Below are 19,829 nucleotides of genomic sequence, written 5' to 3' on the forward strand. Positions count from 1 at the left end.
CCCTTCCAAGACCCAGCCTCTCGTGACATCACAGTATGTATGTACTTATGTGTTAAATATACGGACCATCGTGGTGCCAATGGAGATAAAACATGTCATACACTTAACAGCCGGAACTGTATTGTTTACAGTCATGCATTGTAAAGAAAACAGTTTCTCACTGTAATTTGTAAAGAACCTTTCACTAAAAACAGCAATACATCATGATATGAAGAAAACTTGTATTATCCAAAGTCGTCCTATAGCGGCGGGACACAATGGAGTGGTGGTTAGCACTGTTGCTTCATAGCACAAACATCCTGGGTTTGATTCCACTCAGTGGTCTTTCTGTGTGGAGTTTGCGTTTTCTCTCTGCGTCGGTTCTTCCCGAGTACTTCTTCCCGCAGTCCAAAAACATTCTCTGACGATTAGGTTAATTGGTGACTCATGCAACTTTGAATGGTTTGGTCGCTCGCCCAAGTCAGCCCCCTGCGATCCATCCTGTGTGAACGGTAAGCGGCCTTGAAGTTGACTGACTGCCAGCCGTCAGTCAGTGACGAACCTTTGAACCGTTTTCTGCGTCGGCTGACAGCATTGCGCATCTCTTCAGTGGCAAACCTTTTTAGCTGTGTAATCCAAGGAACACGGCATTTCTTCTTGAGGTAAGCATGCCTTCATAAGTTAATACACATGGAAAGGGGAGTAAAGGACTTCTTGAACATTCCGCACTAACTCTCTAAATCTTAGGTTTTCAAAAGCAGCTTATGGGAATGTAACGTTTCAGTGAGCAGTTGCATTAGTGTCCTAGCAGAACTACTGAAACAACCCGTTTTTGATCCTGAACATTATCTACACCGGTTTGTGTGACCTCTTCAGTAAAATCTGGACTCAGTGATTCATTACTCTTGATCAACTCATGGCAATCATGTATACTCATGGATACATAGGGATTATCCTTTATGGACACATGTTGTTTTTGCAGGATGACTATCTTGATTTGCTATACACTTTATTTAATATTTATTTTGTGGTTGACTGAAAGCAGAAGTTAAAATCCATTCCAAACAATTGTATACTGTATTCTTTGCAATGAAATTCTGGCAACTACAGCTGCCTGCAATTACTTTGTAATAAAGTGTAAATCTTACTACTTACTAAGATTACTGTGTTTATCTCTGACAAGGACTGTAATTACAGTGACAGTATAACAGCTGTTTGTAATTGTATCATATTTTGATGTAATTTATAAAGCTTTACAATACACCTTTTCATTTGGAGTAAATGAAAAACCTTGAACTGTGAAATATACAGTGGCAAAAAACACCATACCGTAATGTTTTCTACGTTGTCGCTCTCATTTCTCAGTACGGTATTTTGCGGTATATATTTAATAAATACGTTTTGAACTGTGAAATACGTGGACGTTGTCCATTTAACAGTAAAGTTCTGGCAACCACAGCTGCCAATATTTTTAAACAGATTATTTTTTACAGTGCATAAAAATGTAGTAAAGCAATTTACATACAAATGAGGGGTGTTCAACTTTATAGACACATCATCTGTTAATAATATATTTGATTTCTTTACCAGACTATAATTATACATGTAACATGAGTGGAGAGTACGGTCGTCCTCGAGGATTGACGTCAAGAGGATTGACGTTTCAATCCCAGACCCTGATAACCCGCGTGTTGTTAAGCAAGACACTTTACGCCAGTGGTTCTCAAACGGTGGGGCGTGACCTTCTGGTGGGGCGCGGCGGCATTACAGGTATTAATCCCACACGGGGAAATAAATCTCTGCATTTTACCCATCCTTAGTAATTAAGGAGCAGTTTGCTGCTGTGACGCACCGGGTCTTTAGTATCTTGCTCAAGGACAATAAGCTATTTTTTACAAATATTAGTTCTTTTTTTGGGAAACTTTTTATGTCTTTGTCTGATGGAGCAATCTGGTTTACATGAAAGTGACTTAAAATTGGCTTTATTCTATCATTATTAAAAGCACACAAAAATTCAGCATGGACCATTTTGTTAGGGCGGTAGGGCCTGGGCATTTTTCTTGCTCCAAAGTGGGGCCCTACAGAAAAAGTATGAGAACCACTGCTTTACTGCTTTGCTAGCTGCTTTACTAGCGAGCTAACACTAGCTTGATCAGCTGAATGTCGAGTAAACAGGAGGCTCGTTGGTTGAACGTGGTGCTCCGTCCCATGTTCCCCCACAATGCGAACAGACGTCTCTGCCTGCGTCATGTGACTCACAACAACTGCCGCCGCCGCTGGCTGCTCTTTCCTCTACGTCAGCTCGGCACTTTTATTTTTTATTTTTGCTCTGCGCGCATCTCCGCATCTCATTGAGTGACGTAATGATCGCGCGACGCAATAATGGAATTCGTTGCCAACGCTTTTAATCATCGAATTTTAGCGATTTCATCGATTCGTTGTTGCAGCCCTAGACTACTGTGAGTGAATGTTATACATATATTTTCATGCGTTTTGGCCTTTCATTCACACAAAAACAGAGGTTTTATCACGGAAAATGATCATTTCTAAAAACTCGGCCCAAATTGGAGATTTCTAAAAACTCAGTTTTTGTGCTTGTGAGTGAACTAGGTCAAACATAGTTTTAGGTTGTCAAACGTCACAGTATGTGACTAAAAATGCTTCACGTCATGTGAGCGTCCTATGTTTACAGTTAGTTTGCTTAGGCTACTGATCATGGATGGTAGTGCTCATTTGTGCGTTAATGCAAACCCTTTTGGCCTTTTTGTATTTACAAACACAACTGATTTTTTACATCGAGGAGCAAAGACGAAGAACTGCACGCAGGTCAGCAGTCCTTCTTCAGCTTTCTATACTCCCAAGACATAGGTACATTGCCTGCCAACGTCGCCGCCGACGGTTTTGGATCCGACCAGGGCGAACCGCTGTCTGGTGGGAAAACTTCGAAAAAGAACTCGTCCTCCTGGAAGAATGGCATGAAAAGTTTAGAATGTTGCGCTCATCACTTCTGTCTCTTTCGGAGTTACTGCGCCCCTCTATAGAAGGTCAGACTACTGTCATGCGGTCGCCAGTCAGTGTTGTTAAAATAGTTGCCCTCAACCTATACTATTTGTCTGGGTAGACTACGTAAAACGGCAAACGCATTCGGTCTGTCTACCCTGCCGGTTCAATAATAATCAGACAGGTGTGTAGAGCCCTAACAGTTGACTTGGGTCCTAAATATATATAACTGCCCAAAACAGAAGCTGCTGTCCAGTCCCTTGTGCAGGGATTTGAAGCTCATGGCCTCCCTCAGTGCCTGGGTGCTGTGGATGGGACGCATGTAAAATTTAAGCAACCATCTGCCAATTCCACTGATTACCTCAATAGAAAATGTGATGTGATGAAAGAGTATGTAAATGGGGAAGCACTGCCCAGGAGCAGTACTTTGGACTATCTTTGTGCCGAGCACGGATGGTGATAGAGTGTGCGTTTGGGAGGCTAAAAGCCCAGTTCGGAGCACTGAGAAGGGCTATGGACATTAATCTAAATGATCTGCCCTAATTTTTGCATGTTTTGTGCTGCACAATTACTGTGAGGCTTCTAAGGACAGAGTAGACGACCACAGTTATAGTTGAGGCAATTCAGTATGATGGGGACAACCAGCCAGACACACAACCAGCTGTCAGAGGTGACTCCATGACAGCAGAAGGGAAGAGGGTCAGGAGAATCCTAACCCAATTCTTGGCTCCTTAAAAGGAACAAACCTCTTTCCAGCGTGTCATCCAGTGTGTCATACTCAGTCATACTTAGCGTCAGACAAAACTGTCTGCTACAAATACAACCCTTTAAGATCTCATTGTTCAAAATGTTTTGGCTATGTTCATCACAGCATTTAAATGTACAAGACGTTTAAGCAAATATGTTTACAGGGGTTTTCTTTTTTTACATTTACATTGTACATAGTTAACAAGCCGCTTGAATGGAATCTATTGACATTGCCAAGTGTTAATGTTTGCATGTTTGGTAGAATACCATTATCCACATAAAGAATGAGAAATTCTTAATGGTCCTGTGTGAAAGCTTTCTGAAATAAGTTGATCTGGTTTGGTTTGACCCATATTGATTAATCACAGACACATCAGACATTTGACTTCTGAAGAGATCGGACACTTGACAAGACACAAAAACAAAATGCTTGGTTGTCATTTAGCCAGAAAATCAGAGGTAGTAGTGCAAATAAGCTGCCTCTGTAGTGCAAATTTTCAAATAATAAATAAAAGCTACTTCAAGTAAACTTAAGACTTCAATAGGAATAAGTAAATTGACACAAGTGGTGCACATAGTTTGTACATAGTATCCATTTGTAAACTTTGTTAACAAAAATATTGGAACTGCTAGGGGTAACATTTCACACTAAACACCCTCAACGAATACTACCCCCCCAAAAAAAACCCAATACAAGTAATTGATACTTGCCAGTATGGTATATAACATACAAATTGTATTTCAAGATATCAACCATCAGAGGTAAATCCACTAAGCTTCCTTGAAAAGGGCTTAAGTAAATGAAAACTGCCCCATGCCCTCGACAGGTGTGTGTGTCAAATCTGATGTGTTGATGGTGCTGAGTGGCCCTGCATTCTGTGTTCTATTGTCAGCTGATGAGTTGGGTGGGACTGAGTGCTGAACTGGTGGCGTGTGTGCATATATCTGTCCATAAGGACTTCAAATGGCACGTCAAATGGCATGTTGTAATGTGGCGGTGGTGGCGGTGTGTGCACGACTTGTCGCAGGAGATTAAACTCCTTTTAATTGATGTTGTAAGCCTATCAAGTGTATCTGTTATTTTGCTGAAATTATCAGATGCTTGCTTTTCTGAGGTCTCGATCCTTTCAATCAGTTTCTTCTTGACACCTATGTCCTCTTCAATGGCATTCAGCCACTGGGTCTCAGCTGGCAGCTTTCTCTTCAGCCGTTCATGCCGGTGTCCATCCAGTTTAGCCTTTACAAAGTAGACCAAACTAAATGTATTCATTGTAACTATAATAGTTTGTAACTAATTTGCAGAAGTCAACCTATCCAAATACTATCTCATTTGATATCACCACAATAAATGATGGCCCTCACCATAATAAATCTATGTCCAAAGTCCTTAAGACTAAAAATCACGATTCACAACAGACTTTGTATAGGAATATAGAAAAGTATTTCATATAAATATATATGGAAGTCTTAAAATGAATAACATACACACACACAAGTTCCTTTAAATACAACCAAAAATAAATAGATGACAATAATATGACAATAAATAGCCTACATACCTGAAGCAGGGCTCTCCTCTCCTTCACTGTGGGGGTGGGGGCCACACTGCCATCAACCTCTACCTCAGACTCTAGCTCCGCGACTTCAGACGAGGACGTGGTAGATGAGGTGGGGGAAGGTGCGACGCAAGAGTCCAGTTCGTTAGTTTCGATGCCAGACTGGATGGTTGTAGTGGCAGGGGAACCACCCCAAACTTGCTCACATAGTTCGTAGTAGAGAAGTACCACTCTACCATGGCCGCTCCTACGTCCAGTGTCGACTGCATTCCGGTACTTTCCTCTGACTGCCTTCATTTTCGTTGTCAGGTGCGCCCGAGTTATTTCCTGCTTGACATGAGGATACTCCTCGGAGGTCTCCGACGGGTACTGTTCTAAGAACAATGCCAACATATCCCTATATTTAGTTTGGCATGATTCCCAATCCACATTATCGAGTGCTTTATTTGCTTTATAATCTAAGGCGACTCGAAGCAGCAGCTCCACTTCGCTGTCTGTCCATACAAATGAACCTCGCGCCATATTTACTATAAAGGAAAAGGAAATTGATCGTGTTTTTCATAGTTGTTGGTTTTCTGTGTATGGTCGCTCCTGTCATCAGTGTGTAAATTAGTGATGGGTGAAGGTAAAGCGCCTTCACCCATGGTCGAAGGACTAGAAAAGCGCTATGCAGGTACAGTCTATTCACCATTCATCATCACATTGTAATGGATCTACAACCAATTGATCAAAAACTTTGAACAACCTTACAAGATATTGCAGAATGTGTTGTCTCAACCTTTATCCGTACAGTCAGGGTTCTTGCACCATTTCAAAAGTAAAATTTAATGCTTTTAAAGACCTTTTTAAGGCAAGGCAAGTTTATTTGTATAGCGCTTTTCATACACAAGGCAGACTCAAAGTGCTTCACATCATAACATTTCATACAATAAAGTGAAATAAAATGCAGGAATTAAAAGACAATTAAAAACAGCAAATAAAATTTATAAATTAAAATCTTATTTAAATTGTTTAATTAAAGGCAGAGGTTAAAAGTGCAATGTAGGTCAAATTTAGCAGAAGGCGAAGCTGAACATACAAGTTTTCAGTCTTGTTTTAAACGTGGTCAGAGTTGGGGCAAGTCTTAAATCTTCAGGAAGTTTATTCCAGCTGTTTATTCCAGCGTAGTAACTAAATGATGCTTTCCTATGATTTGTATTTACTCTGGGAATCACTAACAGATTGGTGTCAGAAGATCTTAGTGATCTTGAAGGCTTATGTAGTGGAAGCATATCAGTGATATACTTTGGCCCTAAACCATGTAGTGATTTATATGTGAGCAGTAGGATTTTGAAATTAATTCTCTGACATACTGGGAGCCAATGTAAGGATTTAAGAATTGGTGTAATGTGCTCACATTTTTTGGTCTTTGTTAGAACTCTAGCAGCAGCGTTCTGAACAAGCTGGAGCTGCCTGACAGTTTTTTTTGGAAGACCTGCAAGGAGACCATTACAATAGTCCAGCCTACTAGTTATAAAGGCATGTACAAGTGTTTCTAAGTCTTGAGCTGACATGAGCCCTCTAAGTCGTGCAACATTTTTGAGGTGGTAGTAGGCCGATTTTGTTACTGATTTGATGTGACTCTCCAAGTGTAAATCTGAATACATAATAACCCCCAGATTTCTGGCTTTATTTGATGTTTTCAGGGACAGAGAGTGAAGGTGTTGGGTTACTTTAAACCTTTCTTTTTTAGCACCAAATACAATGATCTCAGTTTTGTCTTCATTTAGTTGTAGAAAATTTTGACACATCCAGTCTTTGATTTGCTCAATGCACTGGCACAGAAGATCTATGGGGCGATAGTCGTTTGGTGATAGCGCTACATAGATTTGGGTGTCATCAGCGTAGCAATGGTGGCCAATTTTATTTTTTTGCATGATTTGTCCTAGTGGGAGCATGTAGATGTTGAATAAAGTCGGCCCTAAGATCGAACCTTGGGGGACTCCACACGTTACGTCGGTTGTTTCTGATACGAAGTCACCAATGGAAACAAAATGGTTCCTGTCTTGTAGATATGACCTGAACCAGCTTAAGACTGTGCCTGAGAGCCCCACCTAGTTTTCCAACCTGTCCAAAAGTATTGAGTGGTCGACAGTATCAAATGCAGCACTGAGGTCTAATAGCATTAATATTGAAGTTTTGCCAGAGTCTGTGTTAAGACGGATGTCATTTACAACTTTAATAAGGGCCGTCTCAATGCTATGAAGAGGTCGAAATCCTGACTGGAAGTTGTCGTGGCAGCCAGTTGAAGCCAGGAAGTGATTAAGTTGTTGTAGGACAACTTTCTCAATTATTTTACTTATGATAGATTTGAAATTAGTCTGTAGTTGTTGATAATAGAGGCATCTAGGCTCCGCTTTTTTAGGAGAGGTTTAATAACTGCAGTTTTGAAAGCTTTTGGGAAATGGCCTGTCTGAATAGAGTTATTAACTATTTGCAATACGTCTGTTGCTAGGCAGTCAAAAACAATCTTTTAGAAGTTGGTGGGTAGAGCATCAAGACAGCAGGTGGATGGTTTTAAATTTGTCACCGTTTCCACTAGAGTTTGAAAGTCTTTGGCATTAAAGCTTGTCATCATTGCTGTGTTGAACTAAGACCTCAACAAATATAATTCAAGACCCAAAAATATCACAATTTCTTTGGAATACGCAATTTATTTGTCGGGGAGCTGCATGGCGGGGAAAGTAGGACTCAGACGCAGAGTTTTCAAAAAGAAAAGGGACTTTAATTGTCAAAAAGGTTTTCAAAAGCAAAAGGCAAAAACGAAGACAGGAACCAGGAACGAGAACAAGATCGTGGACGTGGACAGGGACTTGGACTTCAATGAACAATGACGCGACAAGAGACAACAGACACACGTGGCTTAAATACACAAGGGAGGTGCAGGTGATTGGACACAGCTGGGAACAATCATGACATGACAGACAATCACAGCGGACGACAGGACAAGGCAGGAAGTGACGTGACCAGGGAGAACAGAGGAAGGAAACTACAAAATAAAACCAGACATGAACCCGAACCGTGACTTTTATTGCCTCCTACAATGGAAATCAAAACTTTTTTTCAAATTAGGAGACAGTATAATAACTGACAATAACCCTTCCAACGCTGTTAGGCCAATATATATGTAAACAATCAAAGTGATTCCTTTGCGATGCAGAACAGAGCCAACATAACATACATAAGTTTGGATTACACTTAACAACACAATGCATTGCGAATCGGGAAACATGGCAGCAAAGACGCCACGTATGTCATCATTAGATTTAAATGAAGTGTGCCTCATCACAGTATGGAGAACCCACAGTACCTCTGCCTTTTGGGTGTCTGGTGTTGAAATGAAACTTGTTACAGCCGACTGAGCGTCTGTAGCGTTAGACATTCCTGCAGCAGTCTATCGTTCGTACAGTCGCCAACGTGGTCAGTTAATACGTCCCAGTAATATTATTCACGGGAGAAAAAGGACAGATCGCCATCATCTCTTTGGTCTGAGAACTCGCACTGACCGATTTTATTTCGCGCTTATTTACATCAGCATCCAGGTGCACGCAGGCACACGTGGCATTACGTTAGCTATTTCACATGGCTTTGGACTCCTATCACATATGTTCAACAGCGTCTGAACTTGTAACGTCGTTAGGTCGTTTAACCTGGCCCTGCTATGGCTAGCTGCTGCAACGTATCGCTGGTCCTTTCCTCCTTTCATGTGCGACTCGGCTTTGAGCCCCATGGTCCCTAATGAAAAGGTCTTTATGCATAGTTTACACATTGCCTCACATCGCCAACCACCTCCTACATGCATCCTCTTCCCCATCTTTGCATTTTCAACCTCACATCGACAACTGCGTAATGGCGACACGCTGCCTGACGTCAATGTCTGTAGCCGACGTACCGTAAACAGCTATTAAATTGCGGAGACTCATTTCGCACAATACTAAATGAATCAACTATTAGATGTTTTACAATGCGCCACTGTGCTTTCTCGTCGTCATTAAGCGCACCGGCAAAAAAAGAAAAACTTTACGTGAAATTTAAGACAATTTAAGACCTTAATTACCCGAATTTTAATTTAAGACTTTTTAAGGACCTGCGGTAACCCTGACTGTCTCGGCAAACATATTTTATACTTATTAACCCTAACCTAAATCACAATTTAGCTTCAATTCAATTTCCTTTTCATAATATGGAGGGTGTAGTTTTAGCTGTTTGAAGGGATTTGATATCACTGCCTGTTTACAAGGGGATTCACTTTATAACCATGCAATTTGTGCTGTGCTTCCATTGTGAGAGTCTATTTAGTTACTGTGAAATAGCTTAGTAAAGGTCACAACAGAATGTCACATAAACCACTGAGAAGGTTATTCACCAGTGTTTAGCGAAGGCCATTCCTTTTTTGCTGGGTGATGGATTAAAGGTATTACATCATATAATTATGCCCCTGAACCAGTAATGTGCTCTTTGAATTAAATACTTCAGTAGATTCTTTACTGATGGGATTTGAAAGTGATGGTATTTCACAAAAGAAATTACCAAGATGTTACAAACATTTTGATCATGGATCATGATTCTATCTGGTCCTTTGGCCTGCCTCCTGTAATGACCCAGCTGACACCTATTCCTTCTAACACTACTATTACATTACACGTCATTTAGCTGACGCTTTTATCCAAAGCGACTTACAATAAGAACATTTTAACCATAAGGATAAAACTCAGAAGAACAAGAAACAAGAAAGTGCAATTTCATCAAATAAGCTGATTTACAATTTGCTATAGATAATTGCCGTTACAAGTACAATTTGAGTCTGAAGAGGTGTGTTTTTAGTCTGAAGATGTGAAGGCTCTCTGTGGTCCTGATGTCTTCAGAGCTCCTTCCACCATTTAGGAGCAGAACAGCAAAGAGTGGAGATCTAGTCGAGTGTTTTGTTCTCAGTGAGGAGGAACAAGCAGTTTATCACATGCAGAGCGGAGAGTGCGGGTCGGGATGTCGGGTTGGACCAGGTCCTGGATGTAAGCTGGACCCCATCCATTCACAGCCTGGTACGTGAGCACCATGTTTACAACTGGATGAGCCACCGGTACCAGTGAAGAGAGCGGAGGAGTGGAGGAGAACTTAGGAAGGTTAAAGACCAGTGGAGCTGCTGCATTCTGGATGAGCTGCAGAGGTGGAATGGTGGTAGCAGGAGACCTGCCAGGAGGGAGTTGCAGTAGCCCAGGAGGGAGACGACAAGAGCCTGAATCAGTAGCTGCGCTGCCTTCTGAGTGAGAAGAGGACGTGTTCTCCTCGCCATCTTACGGCCGCGGGCCACATCCGGCCCTTTGTGCGTCCCTGTCCGGCCCGCGTGAGGCCAATCATAAATTACAAAATAAATTAAAAAAATATCTATGTCAAGTGTGCAATACAACTGTGCTGCTTTTATTTTGAAAAGTGTTATTTATGGACGTATGTCCGTGCGTAACCTGTGAGTGAAGTTGCACAGCGACAAGTGATGCCCGGTTACCCCGAGATGTCCGCTCACGCTAAAAAAAAGTTGATGACGAATGCCGTGTTTTCAGCAAGACATGGACTTGGACAAGTATTTCTTTACAGAAATTGAAGGTAAAGCCGTGTGCTTAATTTGTGGTACACAGGTTGCTGTGTTTAAAGAGTATAATTTGAATCGCCACTACACGACGAAGCACGAGGATAAATACTGTAATGGGAAAATGATATGTGACCCTTTTAAATGCTTCATTTGTACAACCAGTTTATTAGTTGCAAGTGCTTAGGTCACAAAGGCCCTGACATACGAACTGATGTCTCCCTCTTGGATTAGATGTTTCCAGCGTCATAGCTGTAGAGATTGAACAAAGTGTTTGTTATGTCTATGACCACCTTTGTTTAAGCATGTTGGGAGAGCAGGGACACGGTCAAAGAACTGATGTGTCTCACATGCGCAAGGTGTTCCCAGTACCCTGGCTGTAGAGACTCAACAAGATGGTTAACGGTTTCTGTTGACGCCACCGATATCTAAATTTAGGTATAAGAACTGCCTCGATGTGTTGGGAAGAAAAGGAGGTTCTTGACAGTCTACTGACCACGTAGCTGTTGTGACCCTTTTTCCCTTGCAAGGAAATAAACGGAGAAAAGACATACTTGACTCAGAGCCTTTGTTTCTTACTTAACGATTGTCTGTGCAAAATCTTCCACCACAATTTGGTGTCAGAAGTGGGATCGTTTGAAGCTCCGGAATCTGTCTGATGAGGAACACGCAAGGGAGGCTGATGCGTTGATGGTAAAACTGCAAACCCAACAAGGACTTTTTACCAAACTTCACACCCCCAGAGATGCAGCCGTCAGGACAAGTTTTGTCATTTCTCACAAAATCGCCAGAAAAAGTAAGGCGTTTTCTGACGGAGAGTTTATTAAGGAGTGCTTCTCTGTTGCGCTGATATGCCCGGAGAAGAAGGGCGCATTTGATATGGCATCAGTTTAATGACTCAACTCACACAAGCGAGGAACCAAAGGACGGGCTCTTCTCTGATTGGTCCTGGTCGTTGAGGCTTTGACAGAGTCTCGTAGGCATGTCACTCACTTCAACCAAACTCCGGTAAGTAGCTACATATATGTATGGTGAAAACTCCTATTTAGTGACGAACCGAAGTAACGGTACCCATTAAACCGGTTTTGATTGACTAATAGTGGTGATTAGGGCATTTGACCCATGGTCACTTTATTTATTCCATGAAAAGTCAGTTCTCGGGACATAGTCGCTGTTATCTGCCAGTAGGTAACATAGCTAGCTACTAGCTAGCTTTAAGCTTGCTGCTCCACCATACATATATGTAGCTACTTACCGGAGTTTGGTTGAAGTGAGTGACGTGCCTACGAGACGACCAGAACCAATCAGAGAAGAGCCCGTTCTCCTTTGGCCATCGCTGGAAACTTGGAGCTTCAGCTGAAGAACAGAGCGGCCGACTTTGAATGTTCTTCTCTGGCTTTGGATGAGAGCTGCAATGTACGTGACACCGGGTTAGACCGGTGATCAGCCGATCACCTCTACAAGTATTCAAGCAAGTTTGAAGCACTCCATGGAGAGTTTTTGAGGCAATTTCAAAACTCTTGAGAGGGAAATGCACATGGTTTCTTCTCCCTTCAACTGCAGTGTGGACAATGCACCAAGCGATGTTCAGATGGAGCTCATTGACCTGCAGTCTGACCTACTTCTGGCAGGTGGATCCACCTATGTATGTGAACAGACATTTTCAGTGATGAAGTTCAACAAATCCAAACACAGATCCTCTTTCACTGATGAGCACCTCTCAGCTGTCCTTCGCCACCTCAGACATTCAGCCAGATTTCAATGCCCTTGTTCAAGCCCAGAGCAAACTGGATTATTCGCACTGAAGAGGTAAAATGAGGTGGAAAACATAACAAGTTATTGTTTGTTGTATTGCAGTATTTCTATAAACGTGTTAAGTTGTTTGTTGTTTTTCCTTGTTTGTGGAACTGTAGAAGTTAAAGTGACAAGTTAAAAATAAATTGCGGTGATTCAATAATTGTTTTTGTTTTCTTATTTCAATTTCACATAGCCTAATATAAATATTTAAGGATTAAGAGTTTAAATAAAACCATCAAAAGCAATCGGCTTTTGTACAAAGTTAAGTTAGGTTAAATGAAATAATAATTATTATTTATCTTACGGTATATCAAAAATAATATTGAATTGAAATATTTTCGATGTGGCCCTCCAGCAGTGCTCGGGTTGCTCATGCGCCCCCCGGGAAAAATGAATTGCCCAGCCCTGATCTACAGGATCGTGTTGTCAGTGATGTTGGCAGTCAGGGTCGAGTGTGACGATGGTGGTGATGGTGAGCAGACATCCACTAAGAGATCTTATTAGTCCCTTTACTATTGCTGTCAACATAAACCCATTAATCTATGCGATTAATGCAACAAAATATTTTGAGGTAGTTAATGTATACCTTTGTTTACTTGCGGTTTACTTCTGGAAACGAAACGACCGCTGGCTGCAGTCAGTTACATCAGAGAAAAGCAAGACTGACTCAAGATGGAGCTTTTTGCATTAGAAGTAAAACAAAAAAGGCGCCACATGTAACAGGAGGAATTCCTCCATGTCTCAAACAGAAAGGGGTGGGTGGCAAACGGACCACCTAAAGCACCGCTATGATATGCTAGCTTCCAGGCTACGCTAGCTGGAAGAGTTGCTAGTTCAACATGTTGCACCTGCTGGAATTCTGCCTCCAAGATGATCAAATATGTATAGTTTTGTGTTTAAAATACAATTTAACATTAAACAACAGTGTCGAAAATACATGTTTTGTAAAGTGATTACTTGTCAGATTTAGTCTTAAGAGGAAAAACAAACATTCAATAAAAACAACATTGTAACAACAACATTCATTAATTGCCATAAATCGAGATTAATTAGTTCCTTTTTTTAATATATTGACAGCCCTATGTGCACTGGACTGTTTTTCTTGGTATATCCTCCCCATTCCACCACCATCAGATGCTAAAACCAGTAGAGTGTAAAATAACGCTTGAGAGTGTGGATTGGCTGTAAAAAAAAATACTCAGAGAATAGCGACAATAGCAGAATAGCAACGCAAGTTTCTTTACAACATCAACATTGATTCTAACTTCATTGGGAAACAAACTGCGGCTTTTTAGCTGAAAGGTTGCTTGTTAGTTAGGTCTTGCATGTCTTGTTACATGTTTTACTGCACCAGAGCATGTATTAAAGACACTGTTGAACTTGTTATCTGCAGGTTAACATGCCAAGGGACTCCAGCGCAGAGGAGCTCTGTCCAAGCAGTTGTCCTTGATTCATTGGCAGGGACGATGGGTCATCAGACAGAGACCAACGTCCAGCCGCCGAATCACCCGACCACTGCTGCCCTCCTCCAGCCACAGCCAAGCCGTAGCACAGACATGGATAATTAAAGGTAATGACAAATGGAAAATTCTGTCGTTGATTCCCACACTTCCCACAGATCTGTACAAATGTAAATTCCTGGTTGTAAAAGGTCTGACTGGCAGACACAAATGCTGGAACACTGCAGGTGTTTGAAAATCCCAGATGTTTTCTATTATCTGACTATAGCGGGAACACCCGCAGCCAAGAGAACGTCCCACTGCATTCACTCAGTTATTCCTACACTTTCCAAATTGTGTGAACATTTGAGGGGTGTAGAGCTCCCTGCACTCCAAGCATTGTGTCCAAACACGGTCTGTCTTACATTCACTGCAGTCGGGGGAGTGAAAGCGACTCTTTACTTCCTTACTTAAATAATGCAAGTCTTTGAGCCTTTCATATTAGATTTGGGGTTGGAAGTAGTTTAGAATGATCAGAAAAAGCAAACATACAGGCTTCCTCATAAGGCTCAAAGGTGCACTAAAGGGATTTGTCGAGATGAGGTATGATAGTAATGATATCTTCTCTTTCTGCTTTGTTTTGTCTCTTTCAGTCCCCGTGTCTCTCCGTTCTCTTCACACACGCCTTTTTGTCCTCAGGACCGCTGCTCATCTCCTATTCACCTTCAATTTGCCTTTTTCTCCCATCTTTCAAGCTGACATGTGCTGCATCCTACTTATCAGTGAAGCTCTGTATCAAGAGTTCATCGAGAGTTGACCTGCAGTTTCCCTCAGTCCACTGTGTGATATCAGTGACTTGGTTTAATAAAAAAAGAACCAATATGAAGGACATTCATGGGTCAAGATAATTCAATTCATAATGTATAAATATAATGAATTAAGGCTTTCACTCCTTTTAGAATACGGCTTTTTCTCTTGTAGATTGAGTTCTGCAATTTAACATTTGCCCTCCTGAGTCATTCTCAAACATTATAAAATGTTTCATCATTCAAAGGATCATTTTCATATGTGTTGATAATAAATAGTCATAATGTTTTCAGAAAAAGTTACAATACTATGAAAATACATTGGGATTTAATGACAAAGTCATAATAGGTAAACAGGTGAGGAGTCATGTATGAATGTGTATGTCTCAAAGTCTATTCAGCAGCGGGTGGAGTCCTGCAGGGACCTGGTTTTGTCCAGAGACCTGAGACTAAAGGCCAGTCAGAGTGCCGATAGAGGCGTCACTCTGCTTGTATGTTACGTTTACCATTCAGACTGTCTGACTGACTTTATTCCCTCCAATATTTACTTTACCTTACAGATGTGATCCAAACCACTGGGCTCTGATTGGACGACCACAGGAATCCCTGTGACACCAAAAGAGTTTGCCAGATCCCAAAGTGAAATTTAAGCCATCTTGGAGTAAGAGGCTTATGTCGAGGCAGAGATGAGTCATAGTGTATTCATGGACTGTTTTTTTTGTTTCAAGTCTAACTGTTGTGTTAATGTTTATGGACTTTTTGTTATGTTGAAAAATGACGTTATTAAACTTAAAATACTATCTACATCAAGAAGATGCTTACTAGTAACACGTGGGCAGCTACCCATGCAGCTCTAATATTAGACTGGCACAGCAAATCATGTCCACATGTTGCTCCTGTGAGCTCTTTCTTCACATTGGACTGTTGAGCTACTGTAATACCACGGTTGACCTTCAAAGACACATCCTTTGAGTCTTTCTAATCCTAAACTGACCTTTCCATTACTCCCTACGCACTGAAAACGAACACCTAGATGGTTCGTGGGGCACTTTGAGACACGCAACCGCAGCTGTAGGCAACCTTTACACCTCCCGACATTCCCCACAGGTCTCCAAACATGTTCGGAGCAACTGTGAGCTGTGAGCTGGCCGACCCGGAGGCGGTTTCACAGAGCAGGAGCAGAAATGGGCAGCTGTGATTGAACATGTGATTAGGATTAATGTAGCTCTACTTCACATATGTTGTTTTTGGTCCTGCCAGTTTTGAAAGATATTGTTTTTACACAACAGGCTACATTCCAAAAAATGATATGGGCTGGCTGTCCAATTTACTTGATTGCAAAGTGTTATATCTACGTTATAGTTTTAAGTTTGCAAGGTGAACATGACCACATTGCGTTCGTTTTACAAAATATTCAACAACTTCACTCTGAAAACATTCAGTCACGTCGATATTAAGTGATAGATTTGCGTTTTTGCTCAAGATCCCGGTAATCATCAAGAGAACACGTCCCGATGAGAGACGAGTGCGTTACCATCAGTGTTCGTCACATGAACGGAAAGGTAAGCGAAATATCTACAACCATCCTGCAAATGAAACATTGTTCAATACCATGATCAGCTGTTAGTCCTTTCATGTTGTAACTACAGTGGCCCTGAAGTGCAAAACACAACGGCATAAACTTCCTACGGAAAGGTTAGGGCCTTATAGCAGAGGACGGACCCTTCTGATTGGACAGACGGACTGTCTGTCTTTTAACCCTCTTAATCCGAAGACTTTCGCCGGGGACGGAAAGTCACATGGAGGATTCAAATGGCCGTGACTCCTTAACTATCGGACTATCAGATTCTGAAAGCTGGGAAATGCCGCTTTCTAGATATTATGTCAATCAATAAATCAGTGGCGGGACTGAGAGCCTGTGATGGGGGGGAAGTGATGCAGCAGGGGAGCTGCAGCACAAAGTCACGGAGATGGCGATGTTTTACCAGTGTCTTAAAAGTGTCCTACTAGTGTTTCACCGTTGTTTTACTGGAGTTTTGTGTTGTTCTTCTTCAATTATATTTAGGTGTTGTAAATAAACGTAAATAAAAGGGGTGGTGGGCGCGGATGCTACGGCCGGTGCATCCAGGGTTAGCGTTCGAACCCTGGCTGCTCCATTTCCCATATCGACGTGTACTTGAGCAAGACACCTGGCCCCTAACCCCCTGGCACACTGCTCCCACTGTGTGGGATGGGGTAAAAATGTAATGCAATGCAAATGTGTCCGCTCAAAAAAAACTCTGTTTGCACTTAATACAATCATGGAAAGGATTTACATTCATTGAATGGCTTTCTTATAGCACATTACTCGCGTGAGTAAAGCGGGTTATTTCCCTCCATTCACGCCTGAAGGGGGCGTGGCTTATCTCCGGCACGTGTCTACGTAAAGACAGTCATCGTTTCCACCGTGGCAATAAATAATTTCTCCTCTTTATTTGGTGTGTGAATTACACAAACGTCGGAACCGCAAACGTTGTTGTGTTCGGGTTCATGACATCATCATCCGCACACAGCTTGAATGTCACGACTCCCCCAGGAAGTGCGTCTGGGTGACTGCGGCTTCAGGCGGACCAGCAGCCGGTCTGATGACCTGTTGTGTCGGATCGGTGCGTCTCTCGGTTACACACAAACTAACTTACAGGCGTTCAGTCTGTGTGTGTCTCCGGTGAGCGGCCGTTTCATAACGTGTCTTCACGCGGTGGCAGCAGGACGGCGGTGATGACGAGCGGGGCATCTCGACGCTGATTGGCTTTCGATAGACAGCGTCCAGCGAATTTTTAAAAAGCGATTTATTCGCTTCGCTCGTTTCGCCTTTTCCCGTCCCAAGTCTTTCACTAAATGTAGTTGAAACTGATTAAACGATCCACATCGATTCAACACTACTACTAACCCAACCCAAAAACAGTGTTAGAGTAACGTCACACCCGTAGGTCAAGTTGGGCTTCTGTCCTGTCTCAATGGTTGTTTTGCGACTTCCTGTTTTATTTTGACCCTCCTCTCGTTTCAGGTTCCTGGCTCTTCCTCGTGTGTCACCAGTCTGATTGTCTTCCCTGATTCCTGATCGTGTCCACCTGTTCCCACACTCCCCTCATGTGTCCTTATAGTCTGCGTCTCCCCTTGTCCTGTGCCAGTGTGTCCTGTCCTTTTGTCCTGCAGGACAGGACCAGGTTCGCCCCAGGAAGGGTTTATGCTCTTGCTAAGCCACCTTGAGATCTCCGTAGATGATCGTGAGCCTTTTATAGTTCCACAGCTCCTCACGTTTGTTTAGTGCCTTCAATAGATTGACTTTTTGTTATTTCCTCGATGAGCGAGAGTTTGGCTTTTTCTTTCGTTTCCTAATCCGCTCGCTCAGTTTTGCTGGAGCATTTTCCATTTCTCTCTCGTTTCCAGGGTCGTCCCTGCGTTTTTTGTTAGACAATAAAAACTTCTACTGAACCTTAACTCTGCGTCCGAGTCCTCACCTAGAGTTCCCCGTGACAACGTAACTGTTTAGCATAAAGAGAATCCAATTCAATCATGTAGAAATCCTTTCCATGATTTTTTTAAGTAAAGCCAACTATTATTTTTTTGAGTGTAATGGGGGGGGGGGATGTTCAACGGTCCCACTGTAGTACGAGTCAGCAACTTAATGAACATTTCTTCATTCAACTGTAACCCCTGTGAGATGTCTTCTGCTTTCCATGTTTGTCGTGCTGGAGCGGTTAACTTCTGTAAAATATAACGGACACAAAATGAAATTGTGGACCTTTTTTTTAATCCTCCATTACACTGACACAAAATACTTAGACAGTGATCGTATAGTTTTATAAGAACAACTTGACTACACAAGCATACAATGAAACATATACAGGTTAATCAACTTGACATAACATACCTGTAAAATATAATGGACACAAAGGAAATTGTGGACCTAGAAGGACGACATAAAATCATTGTTGGCTAGCTAAAAAAACGGACATTGTTGTTGCAGACAATAAAACATCACTAACTTAATAAAAACATGGCAACTTTAAACAAAAACAATAAAGCTAGCTACACCATAATTGAAATGAGTAAACATTTTCCACGGACATAAAAACACTACACTGCACTGAGGATTACCCACAATCCTTCCTCTTTACGCTCCGTTTGTGTACCACCACAATTTAGAAGGGTTTCAGCCATCTATTCTAACTATGTTACACAACAACTATTACCAAAGAAAACGGTGCTTTAATTCAGTGTCCCCGTCTTTGACCCACAATGTAGTGTTCATATTTCTAAATGATTTCAAACTATGATTTCAAAATCTATTATGAGCAAACACTGACTCTGAAGAAAAACCCCGTACAACGACATGATCCGTTAAACAGGATTCTAATTTGTTACATATACTTGTCCGTTATCCGGTCAAAACCGTTTTACCACTTTCAAATGAGTGAGGAAGTCAATTTATCCACAATGGGGGTAGGTGCAGTCTGTCAGTCAATCAATCGGGTTTTATTTGTGTTGCAGTTTTAATGCAAATAACAAGCGTTTAACAAAAATAATACACTGCAATCTGGAACTAAAATTACCCTGAAGTAGCTGAAGGCAATAGTCTTCAACTGATGACTCAATAAAAAGCTTTTCTTTGAGATGTACCCAGTGACAACTTTTTATTTCCTCATTAGGACTGCTCCATGTTGGCGTCTTGGCAGAGCGCGTTAATATGCACAATACCTTACCGAAGTCAAAGAAATAGAAGTTGAAATGTAGGACAGGCACCTCGAGGCCAAACTTAATTCTGTCAGGGGATTACCTCAAGTCTCCAACCCAGGATGAAGAGTCTGTTTTGGGGGATGAGAGAGTCTTCCCCTAGAGGTCC

General features: G+C 41.8%; 1 long non-coding RNA gene across 1 annotated transcript; it reads left to right on the forward strand.

Moving 5' to 3' along the window:
• The first annotated feature begins 536 nt into the window (after positions 1-536).
• Positions 537-18,715, forward strand: LOC144388332 (uncharacterized). The gene is made up of 4 exons (XR_013452657.1): positions 537-641; positions 14,093-14,269; positions 16,428-16,506; positions 17,991-18,715. It is a non-coding gene; the product is annotated as an uncharacterized LOC144388332 (long non-coding RNA).
• The last annotated feature ends 1,114 nt before the right edge of the window (positions 18,716-19,829 follow it).

The sequence above is a fragment of the Gasterosteus aculeatus genome, chromosome 15, assembly GCF_964276395.1.
Source record: "Gasterosteus aculeatus chromosome 15, fGasAcu3.hap1.1, whole genome shotgun sequence".
Classification (NCBI taxonomy): domain Eukaryota; kingdom Metazoa; phylum Chordata; class Actinopteri; order Perciformes; family Gasterosteidae; genus Gasterosteus; species Gasterosteus aculeatus.